This window comes from Helianthus annuus, chromosome 17 (genome assembly GCF_002127325.2).
Source record: "Helianthus annuus cultivar XRQ/B chromosome 17, HanXRQr2.0-SUNRISE, whole genome shotgun sequence".
Taxonomy (NCBI): domain Eukaryota; kingdom Viridiplantae; phylum Streptophyta; class Magnoliopsida; order Asterales; family Asteraceae; genus Helianthus; species Helianthus annuus.
The window spans coordinates 39,229,321-39,241,433 of NC_035449.2; positions in this window are offsets into that span (position 1 = coordinate 39,229,321).

Consider the following 12,113-nt stretch of genomic DNA (forward strand, 5'->3'; position numbering starts at 1 on the left):
TTGCTTCATCAGAGTTGGAAATGAAGGATTGCACAACGGATATTCATTCCCTCAATGGATAAATCTCCAGAAACGAAAATGAACTAAACGGAATCATTTTCAACGGTTGTTTCATCGGAGTTGGAAATGAATAGGGTTAACTCTAGACACATGACAGAACTTGCTGTGATTTCTGTGCACTAAATTCCATAATTATGTATGCATCCATAATTACGTAATCCCTTGCACAGTCCGCACAGTTTGTTTTGTAATGTTTCGGGGAAGGATATCAAACTTGTGATGAGGGTGACTAGACTTCCATCGGTTCCTTTTTAATTAGATCGACAGGGGATCTTCTTAGTTAGGCCACCAAGGAGTCCTTTCAGCTATATCATCACATGATATCCCTAGCCAGATTTTTTTTTTTTGGATCAATCTGTTTATCTAGACCACTCAAGGGGTCTAATTATGAAGTAGTACTTTATAATCCAAAGGACTTAACTATAACATAGAAGTCCATTGAGGATTTTAAGTAATACCTTTGGGTATCCTACTATGAATCTATTGTACAAGGATATGTAAGATTCTACGAGGATTTGGATAACATAATTTGGATCTCACAACAACACATAAGGGAACACATAAGCACAAAATCACATAATTGTTTAACTTGATTATAATTTGTTATTAACTTGTTATTGATTGAATACGGATATGGAAACCAATCGACGGGTCTCAATGTTCACTGGGATCTATCTGAGAAGATAGAAAGATCTCCCAAAATTTGATTTTTGATTACAAGGAATCACCACATTCGAATTAAGGTATACAACAATTAAAGACTTACAGGAAGTCCTTAGGTACCCTATTAAGGATTTATAGTGGTACTTTGGGTATTCGTCTTGTGTTGTAACCTGCGCTTTGTACATCGTTTCCTTAGAATAAATGGGTACTTAGGAATTTTGTAGAAGACGCAAGCGATTATAGAATGGGAGAATTTTGGGGGTAGTTTGTTCTTTAAGGAATACGGTCCCTTGATTGTCGGTATTGTAAGGGATATGTCGTTTATACATGCAACCACAGAAATACATTGCAATGCAAATAAAAGATTTATTTATAAACAACGATAACAACGGTTTCTTGGACCTTGACAACAAAAGAAAATAATACATAAGACGTGATTATTTCTAAACGATGTTGTCTTCTAGTCAGTCAGATGCTTATCCCTGTGCTGGATTTGCATTAGCAAGCTTTGGGCAATTTCTTCGGAAATGACCCATCTCGCCACAGTTGAAACAAGAGCCTGGTAGAGAACGACCTTGAGCAGGATTGTTGCCAGCTTGGTTTGGCGCAGCTACAGCTGGGCAGACTCTTACTGTGTGGCCTATAAGTCCACAAGTTTGGCATTTGCGGCATTGTACATTGGCGTGATGATGGAGGCTACATTGGTTGCACAAGGGTGCAGTTCCATTGTATGGTTTTCTAGCAGGGGGTTGAGCTGGTTGGTTGGGGCCGGCTTGACCATTGTGAGCGACCATGGCGAAGTTCTGAGAAGCCTTTCGCTTCTTTGACTCCATAGGAGATTCAGTCTGTTCATCCATGGTCTTTGATTCCTCGATTGGTTTCTTGTCACCCTTTCGTAAAAGTTTATGCTTTCTGATCTGCGATTCAGTCAAGGTTGCAGATAGCTCAATGGCCTGACGGAGTGTGGTAGGGTTGCTACCAGTGACAATGTCTTGTACCGAGTCAGGCAGGCCGTCGATGTACCTTTCGATAGCCTTGTCGAGTGGGGCGACCATAGTCGGGCAAAGTAGACTCAACTCCTCAAACCTATCAGTATATGCCCTGTGTACGCCACTATCTTGTTTCAAATCATCAAACTCCTTCTCCAACGCTCGTTGTTCATGACGAGGACAAAACTCTCTCATCATAAGAGCTCTCAGTTCAGCCCATGTTTGTGCTAGAGCAACATCTGCACCACGGTCTCTCATTACCCCGTTCCACCATGTAAGAGCCCTCTTCTGAAACACACTCGAAGAAAACTCGACCTTGCGATTTTCCGGACACTGCACGTGGCGAAAGGTATTCTCGATGCTCTCGAACCATTGGAGTAGCCCAGTTGCTCCCTCAGAACCACTAAACTTGAGTGGTTTAGCCGAGTTAAAGTTCTTGAAATTGCATGTACCATTGTTGTTGTTGTTGGCTTGGTTCCATTGAGCAAAGAGATTTGGGAATTGAGCAGCCATCTGCTGCGCAATAATTTCTGCCAGCTCGGCAGTTGCTATCTGGTGTTCGCGTCGAGGAGGCATTCTAAAAGAGGAAAACATGAAAGGAAACAAATAAAATGGTATTGGGTAAGAATAGGATGTTACAATCACTGACCATAATCACGGTTGATGGTCACTTGTTTGAATAATGAAGCAAACAAACAACACCAAGGCTGAATCAAAGCAAATAGATCCTCATAGTGTATCGCGAAGACATGCTCGCCTATAAGTGGACACTCACCCCAAGAGTTCCCAGGTAAGAGTGACTGGTCCGATTATGTGGATTTGTACGAACACTCTAACCTTAGACAGAAAACCCAGGGTTCAGGCATTCACTCTTCCAGTTCGCACGTGTTCACACTAGGTAGGACCCAAATCTTTGACGGGAGTTTTGAAATTTCAAAGGGGTTCAAAACCTTATAACAGAGGGTTCAAAACCTAGTAATCAATCATCCTAGAACAGATGATTAGTTTTCAAGGCGGTTTTGTTTATGTTCTTGTTGTGGTCGTCGCCTAAGGATAGGTGACGGTATTGTTTTGTGACTAAACGCAAGTAAACTTGCGTTAGGTTCCTAGGAAGGTTATAGACTAGGTCAAAGCATTACTAATAACCTAATTCCCTATAACCATTGGCTCTGATACCATCTTTTCTGTCACACCCCGACCACGTAGAACATACAAAACGTGGCGGAAACGTCGGGGAGTGTTGTAACAGAATCAATTGTTTCAAATCCATGGCAATTGAAGTTTCGTTTTATTAATCACACATGAATGTTTACATTGTTTAAACCAGAATCAAAGTGTACATAACATAAATTAACTAGTTCTTGTCTCGTTTTAAGTTACTAAGGCACAGGTCCGCCTAAGTATGTCTTGATAAGTCCTATGCATCATCTCCTGAAAACACATGTGAAAATAGGTACGTCAGCATAAAAATGCCTGTGAGATACATTGGTTTTGTGAAAACGGAATTCATGACTTGAGTTTGAGAAAATGTTTAGTCATGAACCTCGTATTTTGCTTTGTCTTGTAAATCATTTGAAAAACGGTAAGATTAAATGATATGTATAAATAAGAGAACAATGCATGGTTAACTGAATAACCATGTAAAAAAAAAGAGTTTGTATAAGATTTGTTGTTTGTAAATCAATGTCTTGTGAAAAGCGTGTTATTTGTATAAAATGTTCTATGTTTCAAATTGAAATGATTCAAATAACGCTACGATATGTAATACCATACAAACACTTATATATAGGAAGTACCAGCGGCGTATCCACCATGCTTGTATCATATTACACACGCCTCGTTACTTAATCACTTACTCAAACCAAACCATCAGAATGAAATGTTTGACAACGGTAGAAATGTTCATGTATAGTTAAATGTCTATTGTCAAATGTAATTCATGTCAACGGATACAACTGGTTTACACGGTTCAATGGTTATAGACGGTTCATGAAATCAAAAGGGGTAAGACGGTTCGCATAGTCAAATGGTTACAACGGTTCAAAATGTAGGGTAATGTGTTCATATGCTGGATGAGCATATGCAACAGAAATGCAATGTGAAACAATGTACTACGTATGCACACAATGGGCGTACGTAGCATGAAATGTATTGTAGAGTACAACGGTTCAAAATATAGTATACTGTGTTCATATGCTGGATGAGCATATGCAACAGATATGCAGTGTGAAACAATGTACTACGTATGCACACAATGGGCGCACGTAGCATGAAATGTATTGTAGAGTACAACGGTTCAAAATGTAGAATAATGTGTTCATATGCTGGATGAGCATATGCAACAGATATGCAATGTGAAATAATGTACTAAGTACGCACACAATGGGCATACATAGCATAAACACAATGAAATCATGTACTATATATGTACTATCGAACATAGCAGTATATGATGTGAAAACCGAAAAGCATGAAAGTAGCAAGTAGGCACATGTGTTTCACCCCAAAACAGTTTGGAAAACAGTAAAAGAGGGGTTCAATGTACTCACATTGACTCCTCGAAAACATGTAAAAGATGGGGTTCAATGTACTCACCTGAGATTGCTTTGAGTTCTTGTATAATAACCAAACAAATGCTAGATCACGGAATATCAAACGGCACCTAATAGGTAGCTATGTTAATATACCAGACCAAATCGGAAGGATCGGATAGTACGCGGGTTCGTAAACCAAACGAGTATGGAGACTCGTGTAATATGGTTTAACAAAGCCTACATACTAAAATGAAACCTAACCTAAGTGGTTGCGACCCATTACGACCCGTTTAGGTAGCTTATGCTACCTTACGCGTCGTTCGCGTAGAACGCGTCTGGAACGCCTAACATCGCGACCACAAGGTATAACCTCAGAAGGTTATAGCTATGGTCACCTAATGTGTTAGGTCGGATCCTAATGATCGACTAAATGGGTCGGGTTCGAAAGTATAAGCGATGGTTTAGATCGCTTACCTTACGACCCTATATAAGCACTAAACTAAAAGTGACGAGCTAAGCATGTTAGAACATGCTTAACTAAGTTTAGAAAACAGGTTTGGCATCAAAACAAACGGCTTTGATGCTCACGAGTAGTTTGGTTACAAAATACGCAAGAATGCGCATTTTGGCCAAAACTACGACTCGTCACTGAGCCTAGATAACGTGGTAATCAGTAGGTATGGTCACTACGGACCATAACCATCGTGATCACGCTCACGTTATGAAGTTCCATGAACTTCGCATCGACCATAAGCTGGTCAATGCAGAAAGTCAACAAAACGTTGACTTTCGGACTCGAAAAGCGAATAAAAGAGCGAAAGAAGACTTACGGAGGGTCCCCGAGTGCTAATCTAGATCAAATAGCTCAGGTATGAAACAATGGTTCCAACTTAGAGCCTTAAGATCAGATTGTGTGGGTTTTTGGAACAAGGGGGGGGGTATTTATAGGAAAAGTGGAACCGTTAGGATCGTTTATCGAATATCGTGCCGCGATCTCGAGCGTACACTTGTCAAAATATTGTGGTAAGTCAGATATTGGCTCTTGGCTCCTGATTGGGTGAAAGGGCATTGCCCATTGATCGAACGAAAGGCCAAACTGCATTAAATGCAATATATTTTCTGTCTGACAGTCTCACGCGCCCCGCGTAAGGATTTGGGCAATCTTTACGCGGGCCGCCTGAAGTCCTCTGATCTGCACCACTTGCAGAATTTACACTTTTGGTCCCTGTTGCGTATTTAAGCCATTTTCAGCCCTTCCAAGGCCTGTAAAGCCAACTTTAAGGCCCTAAAATGATGTCTAAACATTGTGGACATGAAACATGCCCAAAAATATGTCGGATGTTGGTTCGTTTGGTCGTACGAATGCGATGTTCGCTTAATTACGACGGAATGCGCATAAGCGCGAAAAACGATCCAAATGACGTGACGAACGGATTTTTCTCATGCCAAACACTAAGGCATAATATAAGGATGCTTACATAAATTTTTGGATGTCCGGATGTATTCAGAACGTAAGTTATGCGCGAAAGTGCAAACTTGTGCACTTTTTGACACTTTTAGTCCCTGAATGATCCAAAAGTTTGTTTTAGCATGCCAAACGCCTCAAAGCCTATTTCTAAGCTATGTAAAGGATATTTAAGGTATGTTTAACTTATGGACATGTTCCGGAATGTTCGTTACAGTTCAAATTGGCATACTTTTGCAGTTTGTCAAGTTTAGTCCCTGTAAGCGAATTAACTTGTTTTTGCTATACCAAAGCCTTCAAAACTTATTTCTAAGTTATATAAAGGTTATCTAAGGTATGTGGAGTATATGTTGATGTTCCGGAGTATTTGTCACCTTAAACCGAGTACATTTACGCACCAGTTTGCGTATAATTCTCCAGAAAGCGATATAAAGTTCGAAATTGAACAAGAATTGATATGTGCAAAAGATACACATATTTGTACAAGATCCCAAGTATGAAATACAATATTTCATTGGCTTGGTATTTGTTCGATGGTCGCGGTGACACAGGTGTCACAGCTTTTGTATTTTGATTCAATGGTTTCAAAATAACTATTAAAGGTACATTGACAGATTGATAGAGAAGTAAGGTTAGCTCTTTTGTTGTTATTGCTAGGATGGCTTTGCCCTATATAGTAGTTGAGCTTTCAGTGGCTAGTGGCCGTTTTTGAGTGGCTAAGTGTTTAAAGTTTTTAAACTCCTCGTTTAAGGGGGCCATCTGTTTGGTTATGTCAGGGTTCAACTAGGCATGAGACTTAGGCATATTGGTGACAACCTCCTTGAGGTCTGAGACCTCAGCTTTAAGTTCTGCCATCAATTCCTTATAGTTTTGAGCATCATCCAACTTAATAGAATCATCTATATCTCCACCAATAATGGTTATACCAAAGTGTGTTTATGGGATGCTACCTACATGTACATTCTTGGATGCCCCTTGTTCTTAGTACTGTGGACCTTCGATTGAATCATGACTCCTAATCGTTTCGGAGGCCTTAATGAGTTTATCAGTTGTTTCATGCATGATAGTATTAAGTATGTTATATATGTCCTCAAGGTTGCCAATGGGCTTCTGTAGAGTAGAGATAGTTATACCTACAATCAAATCATTATGATTTACCTAAGATGGATTTATCTCTTCACCTTTTAGGCTAGAACAGGGTTCTCAAGTTCATAGACTTCTGGTTGTACCTCAATCTCTATGATTTGTATATTTCATGGAAAAGAGGAACCCGTGCCTTTACAAGGTGGTGTTCAAAAGAAGAGTGGGGAGAAGTAGGTTTTTCTTGTACAACAGGATCCTTTTGTGAGGATTCCTAAGGAGTTTGGCTGATTTGAGGTTCTAAGATCTGATATGAAGATGTAGAATCAGTTTCTTGTGGTTGAGTTTATATTTCAACCAGGTTCTCATGGACCTCATCTTCCTGAGTAACCTTTTTCTTTAGCTTTTTAGATTTTGCTTTAGATTTAAACCTTGTTATTGGTTTTGTTATTTCTATTGTGGGATCCTCAGGGTCCCCTTGATTAGCAAGATCAGTAGGCTCAACCTCGGATTGGGCATCTTCATCATCTTTTAAAATTTGCTTTTCTGTATTCAACCTAATAAAAGTTTGTGCTTGCAAGAGTTTAGGATAACCAGTTGCCCCCTTTAAAAATGTTGGCATGTAATACTTGTTTAAGGTGCCAGAGAATAAGCCATGTATTGAGTGTACATTGGAACTTCATTTCAAGTCCCACGCTTCTCTGAAATGCATTGCATAAGAGTGTGAACAAGGAATTTTAATTTGCAGAGCATTCACTCGTTTCTAAAGTTCTTCTAGAACATTCACTCGTTTCCAAAGTTCTTCTGGTTCTTTGACCTAAATAAACTCTCATCATGAATTCATTATCCATGATAGCTTTTTCAAATAGGTCAACCATTTGTTCATCACAAAGCTTTATGGTTGTGGTGAGTTGGTCAAGTGTAACTCTGACAGGTTTTGAACCAATATCTATAAAATAGAGACAACTTTACCCTTGTCGTCTTTGATAACCCTGGAATTTGTCCAAAAATCACTTAAAGTGGCCATGTAAATGTTAGGATTTGCAGTAATGGCATGAATGTGTGTTGATTTAGTTTAGATCAATCATAACATGGTATTGCACATGCTTTGCTGATTTGGCGAGATATTGTAGCAGGTTGTAAGTAGTTTGAAGTTTTAGGCCCGCCATGATCGATTTAGTGAATGAGTAGGATGAAAGTAGAATTAGATTTTAGACGAGGTTTGTGAAAGACGATATACTAAAAAAGTAATTTTGAGTTTTTAAGAGCAGTTTTTATGTTAAAAACGTTGTTGAAATGTTGTACTGAAATGAAAACCAGCAGTGGTGAGAGCAGTTTATTGCTAGTAGTTTTAACCCCCCTCCCTTTCTTTTTTTTATAAAACTAGTTAATCAATGGAGACTTCCTGTTCCAAACCGTCGAATCGAATTAAATGGACAATTACCCTGATCTTTCGGGTCTCTAGGAATTCCAAATGACAAGTTTCAATATAGTAATGATACAAACCTACAAAATATCTCTCAATTAGCCATTATTACTTAGCTAACTCCAATCTTATATATATAAACACACATCTTGGAAGAGATAGTAAAATAAAAAACTGGAAAGCAAGATCAATGATTTCTTTTCCTCATTACAACCGTAGGTTCTTATCGAAATAGACACCAATATCAACAAGATGTAGCATATCATACAAGAAGATGGGCAGTTGTTGCCCAATCTCCTAGCCCAAACTCCCTTAACTGAATAGAGATACTAGTATGCCACTATGCTCCTTGAGAAGCATCACGCCAACAAAACCACTTTGTAGTCGCTCTTCAAGTTGAAGAGTGACATTCTAGAGACGCAGATTGAGCTCACCAGGCCCTGGCTTATAGGTTTCATCAAGTGTGAGAGATGCAGTGGGGGGGGGGGGTGTTGTGGTTGTTTTTGGTTATGTTTCTTGTGTTTGGTTTTTGGTAGTTGTTTTGTAGATGGTAGGTTTTTTTTCTTTTTTCTTTTTTTTTTACAAATTAAACAACTATTACAAGCCCAAAAAGAGTAAAATAAACATTGCTACAAATTAAACAACATTGATTACAATGCCTAATGGATAAAATTATAAACAATGGTACAAATTAAAAACAACTAGGTTAAAACCCCGTGTATTACACGGGTTGAATACACATAATTTTATATAGTAAGTATAAAAAAAGTTACATCTTTAGAAAACCCGTGTATTGCAAGGTTGAATAAATATAATGTAATAGCATAACACATACATTCGTTAAGATATGTTTTAAAAAATGAATTTCAATGTACTATTTACTTATTATAACATGCTACTTTGTTTTTTATTTATTATTAGGTTAGACACTTGTGTATCACATGTGGTATAACATTTTACTTTGTCCGTTTTTAATTATTAGGTTACAATCTTATGTAGGTTAGATCAAAGCTGGAAACATAAGAGATAAGTGGAAAAATAAAATAAAAGGCTATTAATTAATGGAAAAATAAAAGAAATGATTAAGAAAAAATATTTAAATAAATAAATAAAAGATAAACTGAAAATTATGATTTAATAATATATTATTATAAGTGAAAGAAGCGGGATAACTACGATTAATTTTATTATTTATTGAAAATAACATAAATATTATAGTTAGATATAATCTAATATACATTAGTTATAGAAAAATAGATTATCTGATATTATATATAGAAAAAAGAAAAAGTTAAAGTACTTAGATATACAATTTTATCTATGCATATTTTTGTTTATAACCATACATGCGTCTATAGTCATAGCTATATTGTGATACATATTTCAATAACATACTTACAGATTATTAGATATAATCTAAATATTTTTTCGTAAAGTAAAATTGATACTATTATATTGTTTGAATTTGAAAAAAAAAATAAGTTAGGATAAATGAAGTGAAATAATATTAATTTGTTAATTAGTATAAGATAAGTATGAAAAAATGCGGGAAAACAGAAAAATAGAGGGCTCTAGTGAATGACACGTGTCACACATTGGTTTCTTTTATTATATGTAATAGATATTTTACCGGACCTAAAAGCGTTATAAATATTATTAAAAATTAACAACCATTACAAACCCTAAAAACAATAACCAGCTCATAAAGAGTTTAAAGTTCAATTTCTTATTTTTTTAGTTCAACCTCTGAATCAATCCTAATCTATGAAGCTTCACTCCTTGCAAGTTGATTCTCTAATGCATTGTTTTCCATGAACAAGCTAGACATAATGTTCTTATATCTTTTGCACGCATTGTTTTCCATGAACAAGCTAGGAATGATGTTCTTATATCTTTTGCACGCCAAAGAATCTAACCACTTATAATAGTCACATTTAGATGATCCTTCTTTCAAGTATAGAGAGTATATATTAGCTCACGAAGAGGGTAGGAATTCAAACTTCAATTTCTATTACACTTGCATCGAATGCACAAGTGTTTAACCTTCAGCCTGGACTTTTGGTGGTCCATGATGTTCTTAAAATCGCTTCTTGACCACAATAACAATAAACATTGTCATGATCTTTATGTATATACCATATTACAAGTTTCAACCCTTTATCTTTACTAATAAACTACACTAAACACTTTTATGTAATTAGTTTGTTGCAAATTAAGACCTTTATACTAACAATTGTCTATTTAGTTAGCTCCTTAAATACAAGAATGTAAAAATATACGTGGGGTAAGTATGTATTTCAGTTGCTTCTTATTTCCCGTCCCTTATCACATGCTAATATTCACTAGAATCCTTTTCCCTATCGCATGAGAATCGTTAAAATCTCTTCCGTTACTGCTTTTTGTTTCCTTTCTCTTGTCGCGCGTGATAATTCATCTTTCTACAGCAAAATACCTTGATCTTCATGAGCCCTAAAAGATGGATTGAAACCTGTAATTGTATTGCAACACACCAGCAAAAGTAATTTTTTTAGGGGGGGGGGGTATACGAATACCATCACATGACTTTCACATGCCTGTATACAACTAGCTAACTAGAAGGTCGTTAGTATAAATGTCCTAATTTGTATCAAACTGTAGGAAATGGGTCACAATTTTATTAATAAAACTAATAAAAAAATAAAGATACTCTTTTTAAACATTTGGGAAATTGTAGTATATGAACCGTGTACAAATTCAAACGAAAATAAATATGAACTACAACATATTTAATAAAACAATTGATTAAAACCAATATCTTCAAAAGATAAAGTCTTCAACTTGATCTTGAATCGCGTCTACTTGTATGGTTCGTTGTTTTTTCAGTCCGATGTGTAGGCTTCAACGAGGTCTTGAACCACGTCTTCTTGTACAATAATTTCCTACAGAAAGAACAAACAAATGTTGACGGTTGTGGCTGAGGCACGTGTTCAACACGCTTCCCTTAAAACAGATTTCGCGCCTCTACTAAAGACGACGCGTCTGTCTCCCAGGGTACAACAGCCGAAGCAGTTTGTATTGCCGGAGAAGGCCACGCGCCCGAGGTTACACCGGATAAAAACATAGTGTTAGACCTCTTGGAAATTAAGAACATAATTGTAGTTGAATCATGTTGAGAAACTTATCTCTATATGTTCCCAACATATGGGTCATCACGTACTTCTTCTTCAAGGACCTTTCATGCATAACTTTATGTCCCCTTCTTGTATTCTTACTCTTGTAGTTTTATATATGAAAACACATCAAGTTAGGCACATAGCCTACTTTTAATACAAAAGACATGGGGTAGAGAAAAGTCTCACTTAATTAGAGATTTATTAGAGACATAAACTCTAATAAAAAACTAATAAATTGACATAAAAACTCTACTTATGTTCCATATGAAGAGTCTAGTACTTAATTAGAGATTTACTAGAGACATAAACTCTAAGAAAAACTAATAAATTGACATAAAAACTCTACTTAAGAGTGTATGTTTCATATGAATAGTCTAGTAAATAATTATAATTTCAATAAATTATAATCTCACTAAATTAATAACCATTCATAATTTCCAACAATCCCCCACATGAATGGAGATTGATCAAAACACACAAAGTTTCCAATGGAACCTCGACAGTTGAGTATTGTCGGATAAGTAGGTGTCCCTTTGAACTTTCCATTGTGAAGCATACTTAACCTCCTAGTGGTTTGTAGACACGATGTCCTTGAACAAACCCCCATTTGTGTAGACGACAATACACTTCACACAATACTCTCCTTAGCCGGGTCATCCCCTCATAGTCGTGTCCAATAATGGTCGTGGAACACTTTCCTGGTTCTGCGAGAGCTCTAGGAATTATGTCCCCAATTCCATTCGA